This window comes from Schistocerca piceifrons, chromosome 2 (assembly GCF_021461385.2).
Source record: "Schistocerca piceifrons isolate TAMUIC-IGC-003096 chromosome 2, iqSchPice1.1, whole genome shotgun sequence".
Classification (NCBI taxonomy): Eukaryota; Metazoa; Arthropoda; class Insecta; order Orthoptera; family Acrididae; genus Schistocerca; species Schistocerca piceifrons.
In genome coordinates this window covers 303,160,787-303,181,298 of record NC_060139.1, presented here as the reverse complement: position 1 = coordinate 303,181,298, position 20,512 = coordinate 303,160,787, and the positions used below count along the sequence as shown (strand labels likewise).

Genomic DNA, 20,512 nt, shown 5'->3' with positions numbered 1-20,512 from the left:
GCTTGCACAGGATAGAGTAGCAAGGAGAGCTGCATCAAACAAGTCTCAGGACTGAAGACCAACAACAACAGCATGATTAAAGTTAAAAGTTTTCGTACTTTTTCCTTACTTGTACTGTGAAACCTTGCTTGTTGCCGAATTTCATGCTTCTATGTCAACAGGTTTTGATGAATGACGTTGGGAGTATCAAAGTATGTGACATAAATACTCGTATCTTTTGATGCCACTGACTTAAAAGCTTAAATGTTTTACATCGCCAACGGACACTATACCATAGTATGTGACGTATATGTCAACTTTATACGTCTACCCGTTCGTGGGATAAAGGATTCTGAACAGTTGGACGGACATACAGACAGACGGACGGACGGATAGACAACAAAATGATCCTACAACTGTTTCGTTTCTACCGCCTGGGCTACGGTACCCTAAAAATGAACAGGACTGATGTGACGTCGTACACGAGCTCAAGCATTCGCACGCTTGAAGGGTTGCACAAGTAACCGTAATCGAAATTCTATCGAGCATCAAGCTGCTTGCGCAGTCCTAATGTCGAGGGCCGTTCAATAAGTAGTGCAACACATCTTTTTTCTCAGCAAATTTCGGTTGAAAAAATGCAAAATTTGATTTGGGGCATCGTGGAGTATTCCCGCTTTAGTCCCTATACTTTAATGAAGCTACGATAGGTGGTGGCGGTACACATAGCCTGCAAAATGGCGTCTGTAGCGGAGGTGCGTTCCAAGCGGAGAGCTGTCAGTGAGTTCATTTTGGGGGATGACCAGAGCGTCGCAGATATTCAGAGGCGTTTGCAGAATGTCTGTTCCTGGAAGTGAACAAAAGCATGATGAGCCGTTGGACGAGGCGCTTGTCTTCATCGCAACAAGGTCGCGGGAAGTTGTCCGACCTCCCACGTGCCGGCCAACCGCACACAACAACGGCTACTGCAATACTGGAACGTGCGGACACTCTCATCCGAGGTGGTCGACGATACACAAGCAAACACCTTGCTGCACAACTGGACGTCTCTGTTTCTTGTACTGACATAATCGCCCACCAGTTAGGGTGCTTACAGGTGCGTGCCCGCTGAATTTCTCGCCGTCTAACATAGGATCTTAAAGAGCAACGCAGGATCATCTGTGCGTAACTGCTTGCGCGTCACGAGGCAATTTCTTGTCGATTGTCGTCATAGGCAATGACACATTGGTTCACCGCTTCGAGCTTGAGAAAAAGACAACATTCCATCGAGTGACGCCACACCACCTCTCCTTCGAAGAAAAAGTACAAAGCCGCACTCCCTGTCGATAAAGTCATTGTGACGGTCTCGTGGGATTCCGAAGGCGTTATTCTGTTTGATATCCTCCCTCAGGATGTAGCGATCGACTTTGTATATTGTGCTACCCCTAAGGAAACAGAAGAAATGACTTCCTCGTGCTTGTCGCCACAAAAATGCAAACTATCTTCCTCATTCTCCATGGCAACTCAAGGCCTCACACAAGTTTACGCATCCGAGAAGAGCTCACAAAACTACATTGGACTGTCCTTCCTCATCCACCCTACAGCCCAGATCTCACACGTTCCTTGGCGCAGTGGAGGATGATGGAAAGGTTATTGATGATACGAGATGTTTGTCCCTATGTCCACCAGTAGAGCAGTATCATGTAGGCATTAAGCTCCTACGAGTAACATGGCGTAAAGCGTTCGCATTGAATTCTACACAGAGTACGCAAGAGAACTTGCTCCCATTCTAACATCCGTGTACCGCAAGTCTCTAGAGGAACGGAAGGTTCCAAATGATTGGAAAAGAGCACAGGTAGTCCCAGTCATCAAGAGGGGTCGTCGAGCAGATGCGCAAAACTATCGGCCTATCGATCTGTTGTAGAAATTTAGAACATGTTTTTTGCTCGCGTATCATGTCATTTCTGGAAATGCAGAATCTACTCTGTAGGAATCAACATGGGTTCCGGAAACAGCGATCGTGTGAGACCCAACTCGCTTTATTTGTTCATGAGACCCAGAAAATATTATATTCAGGTTCCCAGGTAGATGCCATTTTCCTTGACTTCCGGAAGGCGATCGATACAGTTCCGCACTGTCGCCTGATAAACAAAGTAAGAGCCTACGGGATATCAGACCAGCTGTGTGGCTGGATTGAAGAGTTTTTAGCAAACAGAACACAGCATGTTGTTCTCAATGGAGAGACGTCTACAGACGTTAAAGTAACCTCTGGCGTGCCACAGGGGAGTGTTATGGGACCATTGCTTTTCACAATATATACAAATGAGCTAGTAGATAGTGTCGGAAGTTCCATGCGGCTTCTCGCGGATGACGCTGTAGTACACAGAGAAGTTGCAGCATTAGAAAATTGCAGCGAAATGCAGGAAGATCTGCAGCGGATAGGCACTTGGTGCAGGGAGTGGCAACTGACGCTTAACATAGACAAATGTAATGAATTGCGAATACATAGAAAGAAGGATCATTTATTGTATGATTGTATGATAGCGGAACAAACACTGGTAGCAGTTACTTCTATAAAATATCTGGGAGTATGCGTACGCAACGATTTGAAGTGGAATGATCATATAACATTAATTGTTGGTAAGGCAGGTGCCAGGTTGAGATTCATTGGAAGAGTCCTTAGAAAATGCAGTCCATCAACAAAGGAGGTGGCTTACGAAACACTCGTTCGACCTATACTTGAGTATTGCTCATCAGTGTGGGATCCGTGCCAGGTCGGGTTGACAGAGGAGATAGAGAAGATCCAAAGAATAGGGGCGCGTTTCGTGACAGGGTTATTTGGTAAGCGTGATAGCGTTACGGAGATGTTTAGCAAACTCAAGTGGCAGACTCTGCAAGAGAGGCGCTCTGCGTCGCGGTGTAGCTTGCTGTCCAGGTTTCGAGAGGGTGCGTTCCTGGATGAGGTATTGAATATATTGCTTCCCCCTACTTATACCTCCATAGGAGATCACGAATGTAAAATTAGAGAGATTCGAGCGCGCACGGAGGCTTTCCGGCAGTCGTTCTTCCCGCGAGCCGTATGCGACTGGAACAGGAAAGGGAGGTAACGACAGTGGCACGTAAAGTACCCTCCGCCACGCACCGTTGGGTGCCTATTTCCAGAAATAAAGAAGTGTTGCTTTGTTTTTGAAAGGCCGTCGTACGTACGGTGAGGTGGAAACGGAGGACTCTGAGAGCCGTGAGTGTCACGGAGCGCTCGGCGCGCCGGCATTGCGCTGAGGTCAGTGACAGCGGGCGGGAGGAGGCGCAGCACACGCTGCCGCTGCCGCAGACTCACGGCGCAGCGCCGGACAGAGGCGCGCGCGATGCGTTACGACTGCGTCTGCGACCACGGCTGCGGCGGCGGCTGCGCGGATCAGGTTCCCGGCCGCCTTGACCTTGCCGCGGCACGGCACGGCACACTCCTGGAAATCGTTTTGCCGCTCCGGCGCCGTCGGTCGCTGGCTCGCTCACACCTGGCCGCGCCCGGTAGCCGCGCCGCGCCGTCGCCTCGCTACCTGCTCTACGCCAGGCCGACGCCGGGTACGGCTCCTCTCCCTGCACCTGCGACAATGCCGCCAGCGGCCGCATTCTCGCTGCCACTGCTACCGTCGACCGTAACCGGGCGGAGGATCATTTTTTCAGGAGTCACTTTACCCTTAAAAGCCGTCGGCACACGTTGAGGGTACCGACTTTCTGACGTGATAGCGTGGAATAGCGCATTCAGGAATCTTTGCTTAAGCCGTCGGCACACGGACCGTGCTGTCGAACGTCAACGTTGAGCGTGCCAAGTTCAACGTGCTGCTGAACGCTCAGGAACGATGCGGCTTGTGCACACGGTACGTGGGTCCCAACGTGGTATACGCGATCGCAACGCACTCCAGTGGCAGTTGCGGGATGTTTCTAGTTCGTAAATCACACTGTTTACTAAACCGGAGCGCGTAAAATACCAGCGTTAGCTCTATTAAAACGCACATTTCCTCCATCGCCCACGAAAAGGAAAGTACCATGTCCAATTAGTAAGGACACAGGCTTATAAAAGTTCCATTACAAACAGTGCGATACAAATTTGAAATACTTCTCCACATAAGATAAACATTATTTCATCATTCCCACAGTTTAGTAAAACCCCAAGGTCAGTGTTACTTGATCACTCTTCCTAACCAGTAGCAGAATCTTTGCAACATGTGAATTACGAAGCGTAAAAGATAAAGGAGCAAAATATCTTTATACAAGTAGCGCCAGCTGTCCTGTAGATTAAGCCAATCAAACAAACTCACCCCTCGAAAAAAAAAAAGTGAACTTACATTTACATAACACCAAATATTATAGTATATACTTATATTAAACTAAACATATAGTATCAGAACCTAATAAAAACGCAAATGTTAGGAAAATAAAATTTGAGAGTTTCGAGACGCAAACCACCCTCCTTGATTTAATCGTGATGTGTGTCTGTGACGCTACGTACTTCGCTTTTTTTTCTTTCTTTTTTCAATTCTTTGTTGAACGCATTTTGTTCTATTTTCTTCGTTGTGTATGTTCGGGGCGGACAAGTCATGACACCCGTTCGTTTATCCGTTCACTCAGTTTTTTTTACTACAGAGGGTAGCTAAATTTAAGCGGTGGGGGCTTTTGAACCTGGAACCGAGGACGTTGTGATTACTAATCAAAGGCGCAACCCCTAGACCACAGGTGCACCGCGCTAAACCTGCAAGACGCTATAGCCAATAAATTATAGATTATTACCGCTTGCTGAAAACTTTAATCGTAGATATGTTACTGATTGAAATTTAACTATAAAAATTTGTACCAAGAACAATGGGTTCTGGGTGGCTCTTCAGTGTGTCGCTGCCTTCAAATAGCATATTCTCATAATACGCAAGTTACAATGATTCTTCTGCCAAGAATATGGTGTTTCTCATTATTTTATTGAAACAAATCGCACAGTTAACAACAGGTTTTCCAGTGATTCTCAATTTGCTGATACTCAGAAATGGCAAATACACGTATAGGCTTGAAATGAATGCCAATATGGCGCCTCACAACTCTGTGCTGAAGGGACATGGCGTGCAAGTGACGTAGGTGACGTTGTGCCATCTCATTGGTCAACACTCAGACGCACGCTCAGAATATCTGACATGCTAGATATTGCTCTGCAAGTTCGGAAAGACTCCCGAACGTGCTATTCCACGCTATGACGGCAAAAACTCGGCAAGCTCAACGCTCAACGTTCTGAAGCACGGTCCGTGTGCCGACGGCTTTACGTCCAGATCAATATCTTGCAAGCTAGATATTTTGAGTGCGTTTGAACGTAGACCGGTGAGATGGAAGTACGTCACATGCACACCATCCAGTACAGATTCGCCAAGCGTCATATTGTCTTTCAACTGAAGCCCATATACACTGAAGAGCCAAAGAAACTGATACGCCTGCGTAATATCGTGTAGGGTCAGGCGAGCATGCAGAAGTGCCGCAACACGACGTGGCACGGACTCGGCTAATGTCTGAAGTAGTGATGGGGGGAACTGACACCATGAATCCTGCAGGGCTGTTCATAAATGCGTCAAAGTACGAGAGGGTGGAGATCTTTTCTGAGCAGCACGTTGCAAGGCAACCCAGATATGCTCAATACTGTTCATGTCTGGGGCGTTTAGTGGCTAGCGGAAGTGTTTGAACTCAGAAGAGGGTTCCTGGTGCCACTCTGTAGCAATTCTAAACGTGTGACGTGTCGCATTGTCCTACTGGAATTGCCCACGTCCGTCGGAATGTACTATGGAAATGAATGGATGCAGGTGATCAGACAGGATGCTTACGTACGTGTCATCTGTCAGACTCGTATCTAGACGAATCAGAGGTCCCATATCACTCCAAATGAAAACGCCCCACACCATTACAAACCCTCCACCAGCTTGAAAAGTCCCCTGCTGACACGCAGGGTCCATGGATTCATGAGGTTGTCTCCATACCCGCACACGTCCATCCTCTCGATACAATTTGAAACGAGACTCGTCCGACCAGGCAACATATTTCCAGTCATCAACAGTCCAATGTCGTGTTGACACGCCCAGGCGACGCGTAAACCTTTGTATCGTGCAGTCATCAAGGGTAGCCGAGTGGGTGTTCGGCTCCGAAAGTTCTTATCGATGATATTTCGTTGAATGGTTCACACGCTGACACTTTTTGATGGCTTAGCATTGAAATCTGCAGCAATTTGCGGGTGGGTTGCACTTCTGTCACGTTGAATGATTCTCTTTTGTCGTCGTTGGTCCCGTTTTGGCAGGATCTTTTTCCGACTGAAGCGATGTCGGAGATTTGATGTTTTAGCGGATTCCTGATATTCGCGATACACTCGTGAAATGGTCGTACGGGAAAATCCCCACTTCATCGCTACCTCGGAGATGCTGTATCTCATCGCTCGTGCGCCGATTATAAGACGACGTTCAAACTCAGTTAAATTTTGGTAACATGCCATTGTAGCAGCAGTAACCGATCTAACAATTGCGCCAGACTCTTGTTGTCTTATACTGGCGTTGCTGACCCCAGCGCCGTATTCTGCCTGTTTACATACTCTATCTCTGCAGTTGAATACGAATGCCTATACTAGTTTCTTTGGCGCTTAAGTGTATAAATCAATAAAACGAATAACGCACTAGACTAAGCTGGGACACCTCTATCGAAAGGACAATTAAAATTCCGATTTAAATACTATTTTGTGTGTAAGTGGAAACAAACCGACGCCTTCCGTTGATACTGTGCTTTGTACGAAACAAGTGATGAGCAGGATTTGTTTCGATTGACTGCAGCTACGAGCTGCAAAAACTAAATTGCAGCGAAACACCAGGAAAACTGCGCCTGACGATCCACAGGAGAGAAACCCGATATGTAGGGTGTTTCCGTAAGAGCGAGCAAAAATTTAACGGGACGTGCAGGATGCTCCGCTGAACAATCTGAAGTAGGGAACCTGGTATCGGAGAAGCCAGCTTAAGGACATAATAGGAATAAAATTATATTAATGTGTACTTTTTTATTTACATTAGTTAACATTAACAGCAAATACCATCACTGACAAATCAAATGGCTCTGAGCGCTATGGGACTTAACATCTGAGGTCATCCGTCCCCTAGAACTTAGAACTACTTAAACCTTACTAACCTAAGGACATCACACACATCCATGCCCGAGGCAGGATCCGAACCTGCCACCGTAGCGGTAGCGCAGTTCCAGACTGAAGCGCCTAGAACCGCTCGGCCACGCTGGCCGGCCCACCACTGACACAGTGAACGTACCATTTGTGCTGTATCTTACTAAAGTGCTGGAAGTGACGGCCATCAACGTCAATGTTAGCATGACATCGGCAAACAAGATTCTGAAGCACCCTGAGAAATATCCCTGATGTGTTTCGAATCACATAACAGGCAGCTACAATTCTGGCAACTAGGTCAATTTCCGTATCCACTGGCGTCTCATACACAAGTGACTTTAGATATCCCCACGGGAAATAATTAAGTGGAATCCGGTCAGGTGATCTCGCAGGCCATGGAAGAGGATATCCCGATCTAATCCAGCGACTAGGAAGTTCTGTACCGGTACTGCTCCATGGTATTGTACTGTACGTCTCTCTGAATAGCACTAAGTAATGAGTGGATCTGTCGTTGATTGATAGCACATTCTGTCATGAGATAATGTAAATACTATACAACAGAGCCACCGTATAGAGAAGTAAAGTAACGAAAAGCTGGTAATCAGGTTCGTCGTCCTTGTTTCCTTGGAGGAAATAAGGAATGTACATGTAAATAAACAGCACAGTACGTGTAAACTTGTATACATGTTAGTTGTAAATAAGCTAGAAAACAGATATGCTAGACAAAGTGATAGAAAAGTTTACTTCCATATCTCCTTAAGCTGGCCTCTCCGTACTGTGTCGTCCGAACGAGACACAGCCACAGCAAAAGCACCACAGGCGCAAAGACGGGAGCTGGTGCCAGTGCCATAGAGACTCGCCGCTTGCGCGAGTTACACCAGCGCCACGGGCAGCGCAGAGGTTGAAGATACCGACTTCGTCTCGGACACCTGCCGGTCGAGCACAATCCATCAATGACCGGATGACAACGGACGGAAGCCTACTCTGAAGATAGAAGAGCAGCTCTCGTCCACTTGGTTATAGACCGTCGTCCAGGGGTGACTTAGACAGGGAACGTTTGTTAGTGAACTCTTAGAAGTGAACAGACCGCTTTTGTAAATTGCATTTGCTATGGACTGTGAAATTTACCTACGATTATTTGCAAAAAATAGTTCAAATAGCTCTGAGCACTATGGGACTTAACTTTTGAGGTTATCAGTCTCCTAGAACTTAGAACTACTTAAACCTAACTAACTTACGGACAGCACACACATCCATGCGCGAGGCAGGATACGAACCTGCGACCGTAGCGGTCGCGCGGTTCCAGACTGTAGCGCCTAGAACCGGTCGACCACCCCGACCGGCGATTATTTGCACTTAGCCATTGAGGGCCTCTTTGGTGTCATTACATACATCGCTGCAGACTCCCTTATTCAGTGAGTCACAAAGGTAAGTAAACCTTTCTAACTCATTTGTGTGACTTCGTCACTAATTTGTTGGTGTGTTGTAGAACCTTCGTTATCCTATCTTCTTACCTGACCCTGTAGCAGAGCTATATAATAGTGGAAGGGAGAAATTGTATTAGCGGTGTGTTGCACCAGAAGTCGTTTCTCGAACTCACAAACTCGGCCTACCATAACAACAGTGGCAACTTGGCCTCCACAGCTGTAGCGAGGGGGGTTTACAAAACTCCGACCCCAGGTTTCCTATCCCAAACTGTCCAATGGAGCATTCTCTGTGTCCTGTAACATATTTGCACGCTCTTACGGAAACACCCTGCATATACTGTTAACTGCCAGCCGGAGTGGCCGAGCGGTTCTAGGCGCTACAGTCTGTAACCGCGCGACCGCTACGGTCGCAGGTACGAATCCTACCTCGGGCATGTGTGTGATGTCCTTAGGTTATTTAGGTTTAAGTAGTTCTATGTTCTAGGGGACTGATGACCTCAGAAGTTAAGTCCCATAGTGCTCAGACCCATTTGAACCATATACTGTTAACTGTCGCCTGAACAAATGTGTTGGACACCCAAAAACTTTGCGAAGCAGTGGTGCAGGAGCGACGTGCTGTCCACTGAACTCGCTTTGGAACTAACGCGAACTCCGTACTATATTGAACTTTCTCATAAAATGCATGTTTCTGGACGAAACTACGTACATTCAAGTTTTTGGTAAATCAAGACTTCGTGCATTCGAACTGAATTGCTACACGCCCAGAGCTGAGCGAAATGTCCTCTTCAACCAACCAAATTTACCAGCAGACATCCAATCCTTAAAGCTAAAGAAGCCACTATAGGAACTGCTGTCAGCGCTGTGTGTAAGAGTTTCAGCTACAAGGGAAGTTGGCTACTACGAGCGAGCGCAACGGCTAAGAGCTTCGTGTCCTCGCACACCCGTACTCGTAAATGGTGTTGGGTGGAAGTGGCCTTAAGGAAGCGACAGCGACAGGTTGTGCGGCGGTTGGCAAGGCAGGTGCGGCTCCCCTTCCGCCCTTTGTTACGCGGCTGTCGCGCCTCAACGGCTGCACCCACCCTACTGTGGAAATGAAGCTGCGCCAGCACCGGGGTTTGTTTGTAAATAGCACAGCACTCCACCTTCTTGGCCAGCGAGACTGCCTCGTAAACTGCAAACCGGAACCCTTTTTGTCGTCACTCTCTTATAAGCTAACATGACGGACATACGCCCGCATCTCGTGGTCGTGCGGTAGCGTTCTCGCTTCCCACGCCCGGGTTCCCGGGTTCGATTCCCGGCGGGGTCAGGGATTTTCTCTGCCTCGTGATGGCTGGGTGTTGTGTGATGTCCTTAGGTTAGTTAGGTTTAAGTAGTTCTAAGTTCTAGGGGACTGATGATCATAAATGTTAAGTCCCATAGTGCTCAGAGCCATTTGAACCATTTTTGACGGACATACTGTTCGCTTTGGAGTGCAAGGCGTGGTGTTGAACAGATACGAGGCGGTTGTGTGACTCTTCTCTGCTGACGTAAATAGTGACAGCGGAGTTGTGTGTATGAAGAAGCACAGTACAGGTGGGCCAAACGCTTGAGTGGTGTGTATGAAACAGTACGGTAAAGGTGGGCCAAACAGTTATTTGGATGCATCAGTTATCGCGGGTGCGGTTATTTTTTAAAACAGCGTATTGAGCGACCAAGTGCAACAGTCGTGGGAATCCATCCCACAGACTGACATCCGGCTTCTGCACAGTAAATGCATGCACGTTTGCATGCTTGCATTCAACATTCTGGCGGTTATGCCGGTTATTAATGAATCACTATTTCATATCTCCAGTGGCTTATCTCGCATTTGCATTAACCTGTGATGTTGCAATGTTAATTGTGGTATCAACGTTCGATACCACACTTGTTAGGGGCTGCAGTTATCGACCGCGGTCAGTATTAGTATCGTTGGACCCGCGAGTCGCGACCAGCACCGCTAGCGCAACTCTGATGCTTGTTGCAAGTTTCTAGGAGCTCTGGTCCACTTTGCCAACGTCCTTGCCGCAGTGGTAACACCAGTTCCCATCAGATCACCGAAGTTAAGCGCTGTCGGGCTGGGCTAGCACTTGGAAGGGTGACCATCTGGTCTGCCGGGCGCTGTTGGCAAGCGGGGTGCACTCAGCCCTTGTGAGGCAAACTGAGAAGCGACTTGATTGAGAAGTAGCGGCTCCGGTCTCGTAAACTGACGTACGTCCGGGAGAGGGGTGTGCTGACAACATGCCCCTCCATATCGGCATCCAGTGACGCCTATGGGCTGAGGATGACACGGCGGCCGGTCGGTACCGTTAGGCCTTCATGGCCTGTTCGGGAGGAGTTTAGTTTTGTTTTTAGTTCTCGTCCACTCCTGCTCGGGACATCAAGTAGTAAAGTAGCAAAGCCTTCAGCTGATAGGAAGCAACCTCTAACAAGGCGCTTAGTAACGTATGGCCTAAGTGAGGCCTTAATAGCTATCTGTTTATAATTATATGTATGCAGCCAAGAAGAATCCTGTACAACCAGTTAAGTACAATACATTTTATTTTTTACCAACGACTTCTAATTATTTTAGTCGTTGCAGATCCAGACCATGCAGCCAGCATCTTATCGACGTTAATGACAGACCTGTTGTGATTTATATGTTTCTATTTAGCATTGGCCACCAGTCAACATTGGCGACGACTCGTTCGTCGTCATCATAACATCAGTCTCTTAAATATGTTACCTAGACAAATTTATCCCGAAATTTCATTACTCTACAGTAATTATTATTTGGTATTGTGGTTTTTTCCGTCAATATACATGCGGCATGTGTCAATAGCACCAGGAGCGCGGATGTTGGATACAAAGTTGCAATCTATTAATGAAAATGAATTCATGACGTAACCTACACTGCTTCTTGAAGATATTAGTGACACTAATAACAACATTATATTTCTTGCAGATGGCGGAGGACACTTTATTAACTGTCTTTCACTCGTTTGGACGGGATTAGAGTGTAGCAGCATGTATACTATGCAATTGAAAACGTGCAAGCGCAGATAATTAAATAAAAATGTAGAAAGGTTGCTTATGGACAGCGATAGTGTAAATGAATTAGGCTCTCCTTCTTGGGAGGAGGATACTGTGCCTTCTGTCGATCCTTCCCTTTCAGAATCTCATGGCTGATTAAATCGTTCTTCACAGTTTCGCACTCGGCTTCCAAGAGTGAAACTGAAAACGATGATGAAGAAGAAGATGACGACAGCTATGACCACGGCGACAGCACGCTACTGACACCAGCTCCGCGGCGAAAGGGTTGAAGAGCCGTTTGGGGTTGTCCATCCGGGTTAACGACTCCTTTCTTTCGCATAACGTTCTCGCGGCTGTAATCATGTTCGCCGTGCGAACTCCGTTCAGTACGACACATCGCTCGCAGCGCTCGGCGTTGTGTTGATGACTTTCCGTATGGCCATTTTCTTCCCGATCCTAACTGCTGTGCTTCGTAATTTGTCTGTTTGTCGAGGTTCTCAGACTATGACGGATCAGATGGCTTGCGGACTCTAATTAACTACCTGGCCAACCTTTGCTAAAATGGAATGATCACAGAGTAAGTAGCTTTACTTTTATGAGGTGCTCTTTTCATCCTACTGGAGTACAAATGATGTCAAGGATGCTACACCAAACCACTGGTTGCGATACAGGCATTTCAATAACTTTATGTTCTTTGCCTTGTAACTATACTTACAAACGTTAGGTGATCAGCTGTTTTCATGATTTATCTGTGACTTTTTGCGCCACAGAGACAAGAAGAAAGGTTAAATAGAAACAGTTTGTACAGTATTTCCTATACAGAGTAAATCCGTCATGATTACAATGCCATGTTCCAAACTGTCCACGAACGAGCTTCATAAAGTAGTGTTCTCGCGTTTCTTTTACTTTGACAGTTCGGCATTCGCTTACTCATTTTGACGAAGGGCAGTCTTCGTACTCCCACTGACTGGATTTACTATTATTTAAAAGGTGAAGCGTGTTTCTCAAGAATCCTGCATCGAAACATCCACCAGCATTGTCTGTTGAAACGGCAACGTTTGTTCCCGGAGGTCGCCTGCCAGTCTAGTTACCCTTAAATTGCTCTTATCTGCAATATCTCATAAGCTATACACAAAGAAATTATTTTACACAATAACAGTGGTAATAGTTTATACAGACTAGACTACAATTTTATTTAAAATAAATCTACTAGATAAAAAGAAGTTCCCTTTGACAGTAAGCGAAGAACCTCAAAAAGACTTTCGGGCACCTTCGGCAACACTGAGCGCCATCAAGAACGGAGAGAAAGCAGTCAAAATGTCTGCTGCCACAGAGAAGGCTATTTGCGTGCTCTGATTGTGGGAAACAGTATGTGCTGTTACTGCTCAGCGCCAACGCAAGGCAGAATTGTACAAAGGCGCGCACTGCCGACTTGTGGCAGTCTCCTGTTCTGTACAGAGCTTCCTCATAACAGTTGAGAACTTTTGTCTCTTATGTAATATTTATTCGTATACTCTCTCACAATTGTTTTGTGGTTAACTAATTCTTTTGTCTGCAAAATTTCTAATAAGCTTTCGGTAAAATGTGTACTAACTCTTTCCACGACCAGGTAGCTTTCACTCACAAGATGAGCTGACAGACAAACAAAGATGATTTTCTTCAAAGCGATAATTTTGACAGTGCAGTAGCTGATTCTGTATATTATAATGTGAGTGCACACAAGCGACGGTTCCTAGAATTGTCTGGTTGTTTGATAAAGTGTGAGGCACAGCCTCAAGCTAAAAGTTTTACATTTAACACGTACCTGGAACCTCCTTATCTGCTAAGAATACCCTGACACCATATAATAATCTGAACATTCCTGAACTGTGTGCTATCCCCCAATCGCAAGCAACGCAACCAAATGTCTTCTGCACTTGGACAGTACTTCTCCGCACTGCTGACAGAATGTTCAAATGGTTCTGAGCACTATGGGACTTAACATCTGTGGTCATCAGTCCCCTAGAACTTAGAACTACTTAAACCTAACTAACCTAAGGACATCACACACATCCATGCCCGAGGCAGGATTCGAACCTGCGACCGTAGCAGTCGCGCGGTTCCGGACTGCGCGCCTAGAACCGCGACACCACCGCGGCCGGCGACAGAATGTTACTGTTTCTTAACGTGTTTTATTTTAATAAAACAGGTATTCGGTATGGTGTCATTCAACTGCACCAAAGACATTGCTTACACTAACAAAATTAAAAACTTACGTAGTATTACAGTGGGTATTAGAGATGACAGTAGTCTCATTCGCAGTGGTCGTGATCTAGGGCACTTTGAGTGAATTTGATAAAGATCTGCAGTTTTGAAAGCTCTAGAAGTTTCCATTTATATTCTTACCGAAAAAATATCATGAAATCACCAACATACGATGAAGCATTTTGAATCAATTTATGACATAGCACAGTACATGACTGTTCCTTATGCTGAAAACTTATTTATATGTTTTGCACGTGTGGCCATAGCGTAATTTAACATTAATATCTCAGCCACTACCGTATGTGGTCATCCTCATGGGGATCATGACAGTGTGTAGACCCCTATTATATGTCACCTTGAAGCTGACATGTAAAAGTGTCTGAAAAATTGAACATTTCACGCCATGACATAATCACAGCTTCGAATGTTTTTACTAAAACTCTGTAGCCCAAAGGCAAACAGCGATTCTGTATAGAAAGAAGGAAAGAGAGAGAACACTGTTAGAAAGGAGACGCGACAAAAGGAAACGAGACTAGAGGAAAGAGGTGACAACCGAAAGAAGAAGGGAAGAGTAGAATTTAACATCTCATGTACGACGAGATCATTAGAGACGGAGCACAAACTCAGATAGAGTAACTGCAAAAGAATATCGGCCTTGTCCATTTTAAATGAATCATCCCAACTTTTTCCCTAAATGACTAAGGCAAACGGCCGCCTTTCTGAATGGAAGTACAGTGTATTGCCACCGCGCCGCTTTGATCGTTGTGACAGCTGTAGATGATCAGACAAGAGGAGAGAGGGAGGAGACAAAATTAGAGGAAAGATAAGATAAAATATGAGACGACAGAAAATGAATCCACAGAGGAGACATGTGACGAAAAGCGAGGGGGAGGAGATAAAACCAAAGATGTGATGAGAGACGACGAGAGTAAAGATGAGAAGAGAGGAGGTAAAGAGACGAAAGAAACAAAAGAGACGAGAGAAGCAAAAAACGCGAGAGAAGCAAAAGAGATGAGAAGAACAAAAGAGATGAGATGTGCAATAGGGACTAGATAATGGAAAGAGACGAGAGAAGGGATGAGACGGGAGGGAGGGCGGAACGATAGTGAAGAAAAGAGGATATATTTGGGACCAGAGGAATGATAAAACAATAGGAAAAAGGAAATGAAGGGAGGGAGGAGACGAGAACAAAGAATACATGAGGGTGGGAAGAGGTGATAAGAGAGGAGCAGTGAGGCAGGAGGAGATCGTATGAATACAATGGCTGCCAGCACGTGTTCCTACTCTGAGCCAGATTCGGAAGTTCCCACGTTGCCACAACTTTTTCGCTGACAAATTGACACAATCATTTATAACCCACTAACCACACCGAAAAATATCGGTTTTTAATGCCTGATACAGCGAGAATACCCTCTCAATGCGACGTCTTCTGTTTAACATGCATGTGGGTATAAGAGTCAAGACACGAAGAAGGTGTGTCTATTTCGTTATCAATCTGCCACACTCAGCACTGCTATGGCACATTAAATCCGTTTACGGACAGACTTTGAGCTTTTGCGTGGATAGTTTGCCGTTCCACAAAATCTAACGAAGCGATGCGGAGAGTATTCCACATCGGTTTATCCTTAATTCCCTGCTTTTTAATAACAGTTACATTCCACTGACAGCGAACAGAAGTTCCATGTAATGATACTGCCCGTGAGAATCGTAGCGATTTCCCCGCCGCAGTGGCATCTTATTTTGAAATGCGCGGCCATTTGTGCCGTCTTATTACCCGCTTAATGTCTCTCCCAACGTCCTTAGGGAAAAACGAATGAAGGGTTGAGGCGGGCTAACAGGCCATCGCGCCGAAGCTCATCACACAAATTGGCAGTGCGTGGGAGATTTCACGCGCACACGAGAGAACTGGTGCCGTTTTCATTAGCTTAATAATTGTAAGCACGCGAGGAGCACGTCAGGGCCATCTCTCCTGCGCAACGCACATCTTAAGGAGAGCTCGTTTCGACTGCCAGGCAGAAAAACCTACAGCTGCCGTGGTGCTTTTACCGATGCCACGGACGAAACGGGGATTATTATTAAGTGACGGCTTCAAAGGAGAAGGAGTTCACTCTAAATGTGACAGGCACGCTGACAAATCAGACGTGATATGTTTATATGCATACGTACGATGCCTGGCACCATAAAAGGAAGACATGGAAAGCACGACAAAAAATAAAACAGTAGTGGGCTCATATTGTACACGTCCACCTCTGTAGGTGAACAGTCAGGGTAGGCGTTTGTTATATGGAGGACCCGTTTTCGTTTCCCGTTACCTGCTAAGATTTTTCCCCCGTGGAAGAACTGGAACGGAGTGCACCCAGCCTGGTCATGCCAAGTGAAGAGCTGTATGACCAAGTGGTGGCGGCTCCGGTTCACGAAAACCGACAACGGCCGGGAGAGCGGTGTGCTGACCACAAGCCTCTCCGTACAGCATCCAATGGCATCATTGGTAGAGAGTGACATGGCGGTCGATCGGTACTGATGGACCCCCCCAGGACTTGTAGGACCGAGTTCCTACTGCATACGCTGTTATTAACAGCAAGTATAAGCTCGAAGCTAATTAGAGTACAGTAGTAATGATAATATAAATTAATGTAAGTCACTTTTTAAACATATTTCCAGGAAATGATGCCACACAGCTAGTAGATATTTGAAAAATTTCAAGATTACCGGCTTGAGTTGCTGATAAAGTCATTATTTAATCAACCATGATCAGGACCTTAGAAGCATCGTATTGAGAGAATATATGTCATTAATGTCAGATAATAAAATCATGAATTAGTCACTATTGACACATCGCAATGTAAATTACGTCGTCAATATATAAACTGTGCTAGGGACAAATTCAAAGTTTTATTATCTAATGTAAATGATTTTATACACGCGTAATATTACACTGTAAATGCCTTTACGAACGTGATGATGGTGAGTCGACCAAAACTAATTGTTTAAATAAAGATTTTGTCAGCTGCTGTAGGCGGTAATCATGACATTTTATGATTTTTTATGTAAATTTGATGGGAGTTAGAGCAACGGAGTTGTGTAAGAGACTGTTCAGTGAACCGTCGATAGTCACCAATACGCCTGAAAAAAGTGGCGAAATTTGTAGCGTAGGATCTACTAAGCGCGATCGTAGCGTACAAACCATTTTGGGAGCAAACGGGAAATACACTACGTGATCAAAAGTATCCGGACACCTGGCTCAAAATGACTTACAACTTCGTGGCGCCCTCTATCGGTAATGCTAGAATTCAGTATGGTGTTGGCCCACCCTTAGCCCTGATGACAGCTTCCACTCTTGCAGGCAAACGTTGAGCCAGGCGCTGGAAGGTTTCTTGGGGAATGGCAGCCCATTCTTCACTGAGTGCTGCACTAAGGAGAGGTATCGATGTCAGTCGGTGAGGCCTGCCACGAAGCCGGCGTTCCAAAACATCCCAAAGGTGTTCTGTAGGATTCAGGTCAGGACTCTGTGCAGGCTCGTTTATTTCAGGGATTTTATTATCGTGGAACCACTCAGCCACTGGTCGTGCATTGTGAACAGGTGGTCGATCGTGTTGAAAGATGCAATCGCCATCCCCGAGTTTCTGTTCAACAATGGGAAGTAAGAATGTGCTTAAAACGTTAGTGTAGGCATGTGCTGTGATAGTGCAACGAAAAAGAACAAGGGGTGCAACCCCTCTCCATGAAACACACGACCACACTCTAACAACACCGCCTCCCGACTTTACTGTGGCACTACACATGCTGGCTGATGACGTTCATATCCTGCCATCGGATCGCCGCATTGTGTACCGTGATTCGTCAGTCCACACAACGTTTTTCCACTGTTCAATTGTCCAATGTTTACGCTCCTTACACCACGCGAAGCGTCGTTTGGCATTTACCGGCGTGATGTGTGGCTTATTAGCAGCCGGTAGACCATGAAATGTAAGTTTTCTCACCTCCTGCCTGACTGTCACAGTACTTGAAGTGTATCCTGATGCAGTTTGGAATTCCTGTGTGACGGTCTGGATAGGTGTCTACCTATTACACTTTACGACCCTCTTCAACAGTCGGCGGTCTCTGACAGTCAACAGACGAAGTCGGCCTGTACGCTTTTGTGCTGTACGTGTCCCTTCACGTTTCCACTTCACTATCACATCGGAAACAGTGGACCTAGGGATGGAAATCTCGCGTACAGAAGTATGACACAAGTGACACCCATTCGCTTGACCACGTTCAAAGCCCGTGAGTTCCACGGAACACCCCATTCTGCTCTCTCACGAAGTCTAATGACTAATGAGGTCACTGATATAGAGTACCTGGCAGTAGGTGGCAGAACAATGCACCTAATATGAAAAACGTATGTTTTTGGGGGTGTCAGGATACTTTTGATCACATAGTGTAATTCGAGTAGCAGTTGACAATAGGAAACCAACAACAGTGGATCATACACTACTAGCCATTAAACCTGCGACATAATAAAGGCCGCAAGCAGCATTCATCACATTGGCACGAAATGTTCTACCTTCTTGGATTTAGAAATGATCAGGATTTCAGCACTGCATCTCAGTGTATGCAGGAGTAACACCGCGCCCATCTTGTATAAAGGAAAGACTGCACTGCGAGTTCTTCCAGAAATCGCATCTGAATGTTGTTTGTCAGAAGACCATGTTATGCCTCGAGCAAGAAGAAGTAGTATTAAGGAGAGCGGCTGGATCACAGATTAAGGAGACCGCAGTTTATCGTTTCACGGCACTGCTATTCGCGTTGGTCGGGACTGCATTACTGCCATGTGAATATGGATCCGATGAGTTCATGTTAGCCGTAATCAACGCCATGTAGGATCTTAGCGGCCCCAAGCGACTAGCAACCGAGAGGACGTTTGTACTTATTTCGCTCGACGGTGCAGGATCGTATAGCCACGCAACATACCTTGAATCGGGAAATGGGCATGTTTGCAACAAGACACAGACACTGTAGCGGCGTCTGGAGGACCAAGGATTGTCAACAAGGCGATCATTGATGTAGCTTCCCTTGATGCAGCAGGAAAGAAAGGCGCCCAACAGATGTGGGCCCAACGATAAGACGTGGAAGAGGAGTGGCACAAGGCAACGTGTTAAGAATGTGAAACCTTCCAAACTTCATGTGAGCGCACACTCCCGTAGAGGGTGAAATATTAGGCGTTTAAAACAATGCCATCCTTTAGCAATACGTCTCGCCAAAGACGCCAGTGGAAGAGGCAGAGTCGTCGAATCACTTGAATCACATTCGAGTGCAGGGGACTTTCCGGCCGTCCATAAATCACTCAAGCCACTGTCGAGGTGCTTTTTGTGAAAAATGTCACACCCGAGTTGCTGCTCCATTCTTTAGCGAATCATCTCTAACTACCGCGCTGACGACGGGACACTGAACCCTTAATTTCCTCTGCGTTTTCTTCTGAAACTACAGTGATTAAAGAACGAAAAGCGTAGGTCAGAGTGACCAGTAAGCTATGTCTAGAGCTCACGCGTGCAGATTTCCATGTCTGCGAGAGTGGGCTGCATGGCAGCGCCTCGGAGAGCGGCCCACCGCGCCACGTTGGGCGCTTCGGTGTAATTATCGCCTTTCCCTGGACGCACAGCCTCAGGGGACGGGCCGCCAGTGGACAGGCGTGGCGGAATTTACCGCTGGCACGTCAGCTTTCGGAACTGGCCACCGGGAACCAGCAAGTTGACGTCAGTCACTGCGTCTGTTCTATCTATTTTTAATAATATTTATTGTCTACCTCCAGAAGCAGTGTGGGCTGTTTCAGCTCCGGCCTAAGGTAGAGTCAGGGAATTTTTAGCCAAACACTAGGCACCTGCTAGTGATGCAGAGGCCGTCCCGATTTGAAAAACAGTGCGTGACTAAAAAAGTTAAGCATCCTGAAGACAAAGATTAAAGGAAACGATACTTCACAACTTCACGTGCTAAGAGAATATGTCATGTTATTTTACTAATTACAAAATATAGTCAAATCTACAAAGAACTTTGTAGTATGAGCCCCCACTTAACAGTATGATGTTGCAAAGTCTCTAGCCTGGGCGCATGCACTGTTTGGGAAGTGTTTCATAAAGCCGTCGTATTCTCTCCTGGCGCTAGTTGGTCCACGACTGCTGTAACTGGACCTTGATATCCTCGGTTCTGGGAATGGTACATACATGTTGTATCGGTAATAGTTCTGGGGATCTTAGCGGACACGGGACCACCTCTGCATCACGCCGTGTATGAACGAGAACTGAGCTGTTGAAAAATAGTACCACGACAGTGTCGCAAGAGAGGTAACACATGAGGGTGTAGGATATCCGTGACTTACAATTGAGGGGTGTGATGGACTATGGGCGTAATTGGATTTACGCCCTTTTTCCATCAAAGTGCTAAATTGGTACCTCCATATTTAAATTACCCACCATGAAAATTTAAGCTCGATATTTTTTGTGTAGGCCAAGCAATCATCTTAAAAAGGCTGTGGATGACAGGCAGTTGTCATCTTGTTTACTGCGTGTACGTTATTGTATCGACTCTGAGCTGCGTTGCGTGTTAACTTGTGTGATATAATGAGTGAAGTGCGTGGTCATGTGTCAGAAAATGAATTTACAGACAAAAAGAAGTCAGTGTGACCGGAATTTCGGCGTTT

The 20,512-nt window shown here is 46.1% G+C and overlaps 1 protein-coding gene and 1 pseudogene across 1 annotated transcript in view; both read left to right on the top strand.

Annotated features, from left to right (window-relative positions):
* The window catches only part of LOC124775340, a 531,162-nt gene that overhangs the window by 27,557 nt on the left and 483,093 nt on the right, over positions 1–20,512 (top strand). The gene's annotated exons all lie outside the window — the stretch shown is intronic.
* On the top strand, positions 10,593–10,710 carry LOC124778890 (annotated as a pseudogene).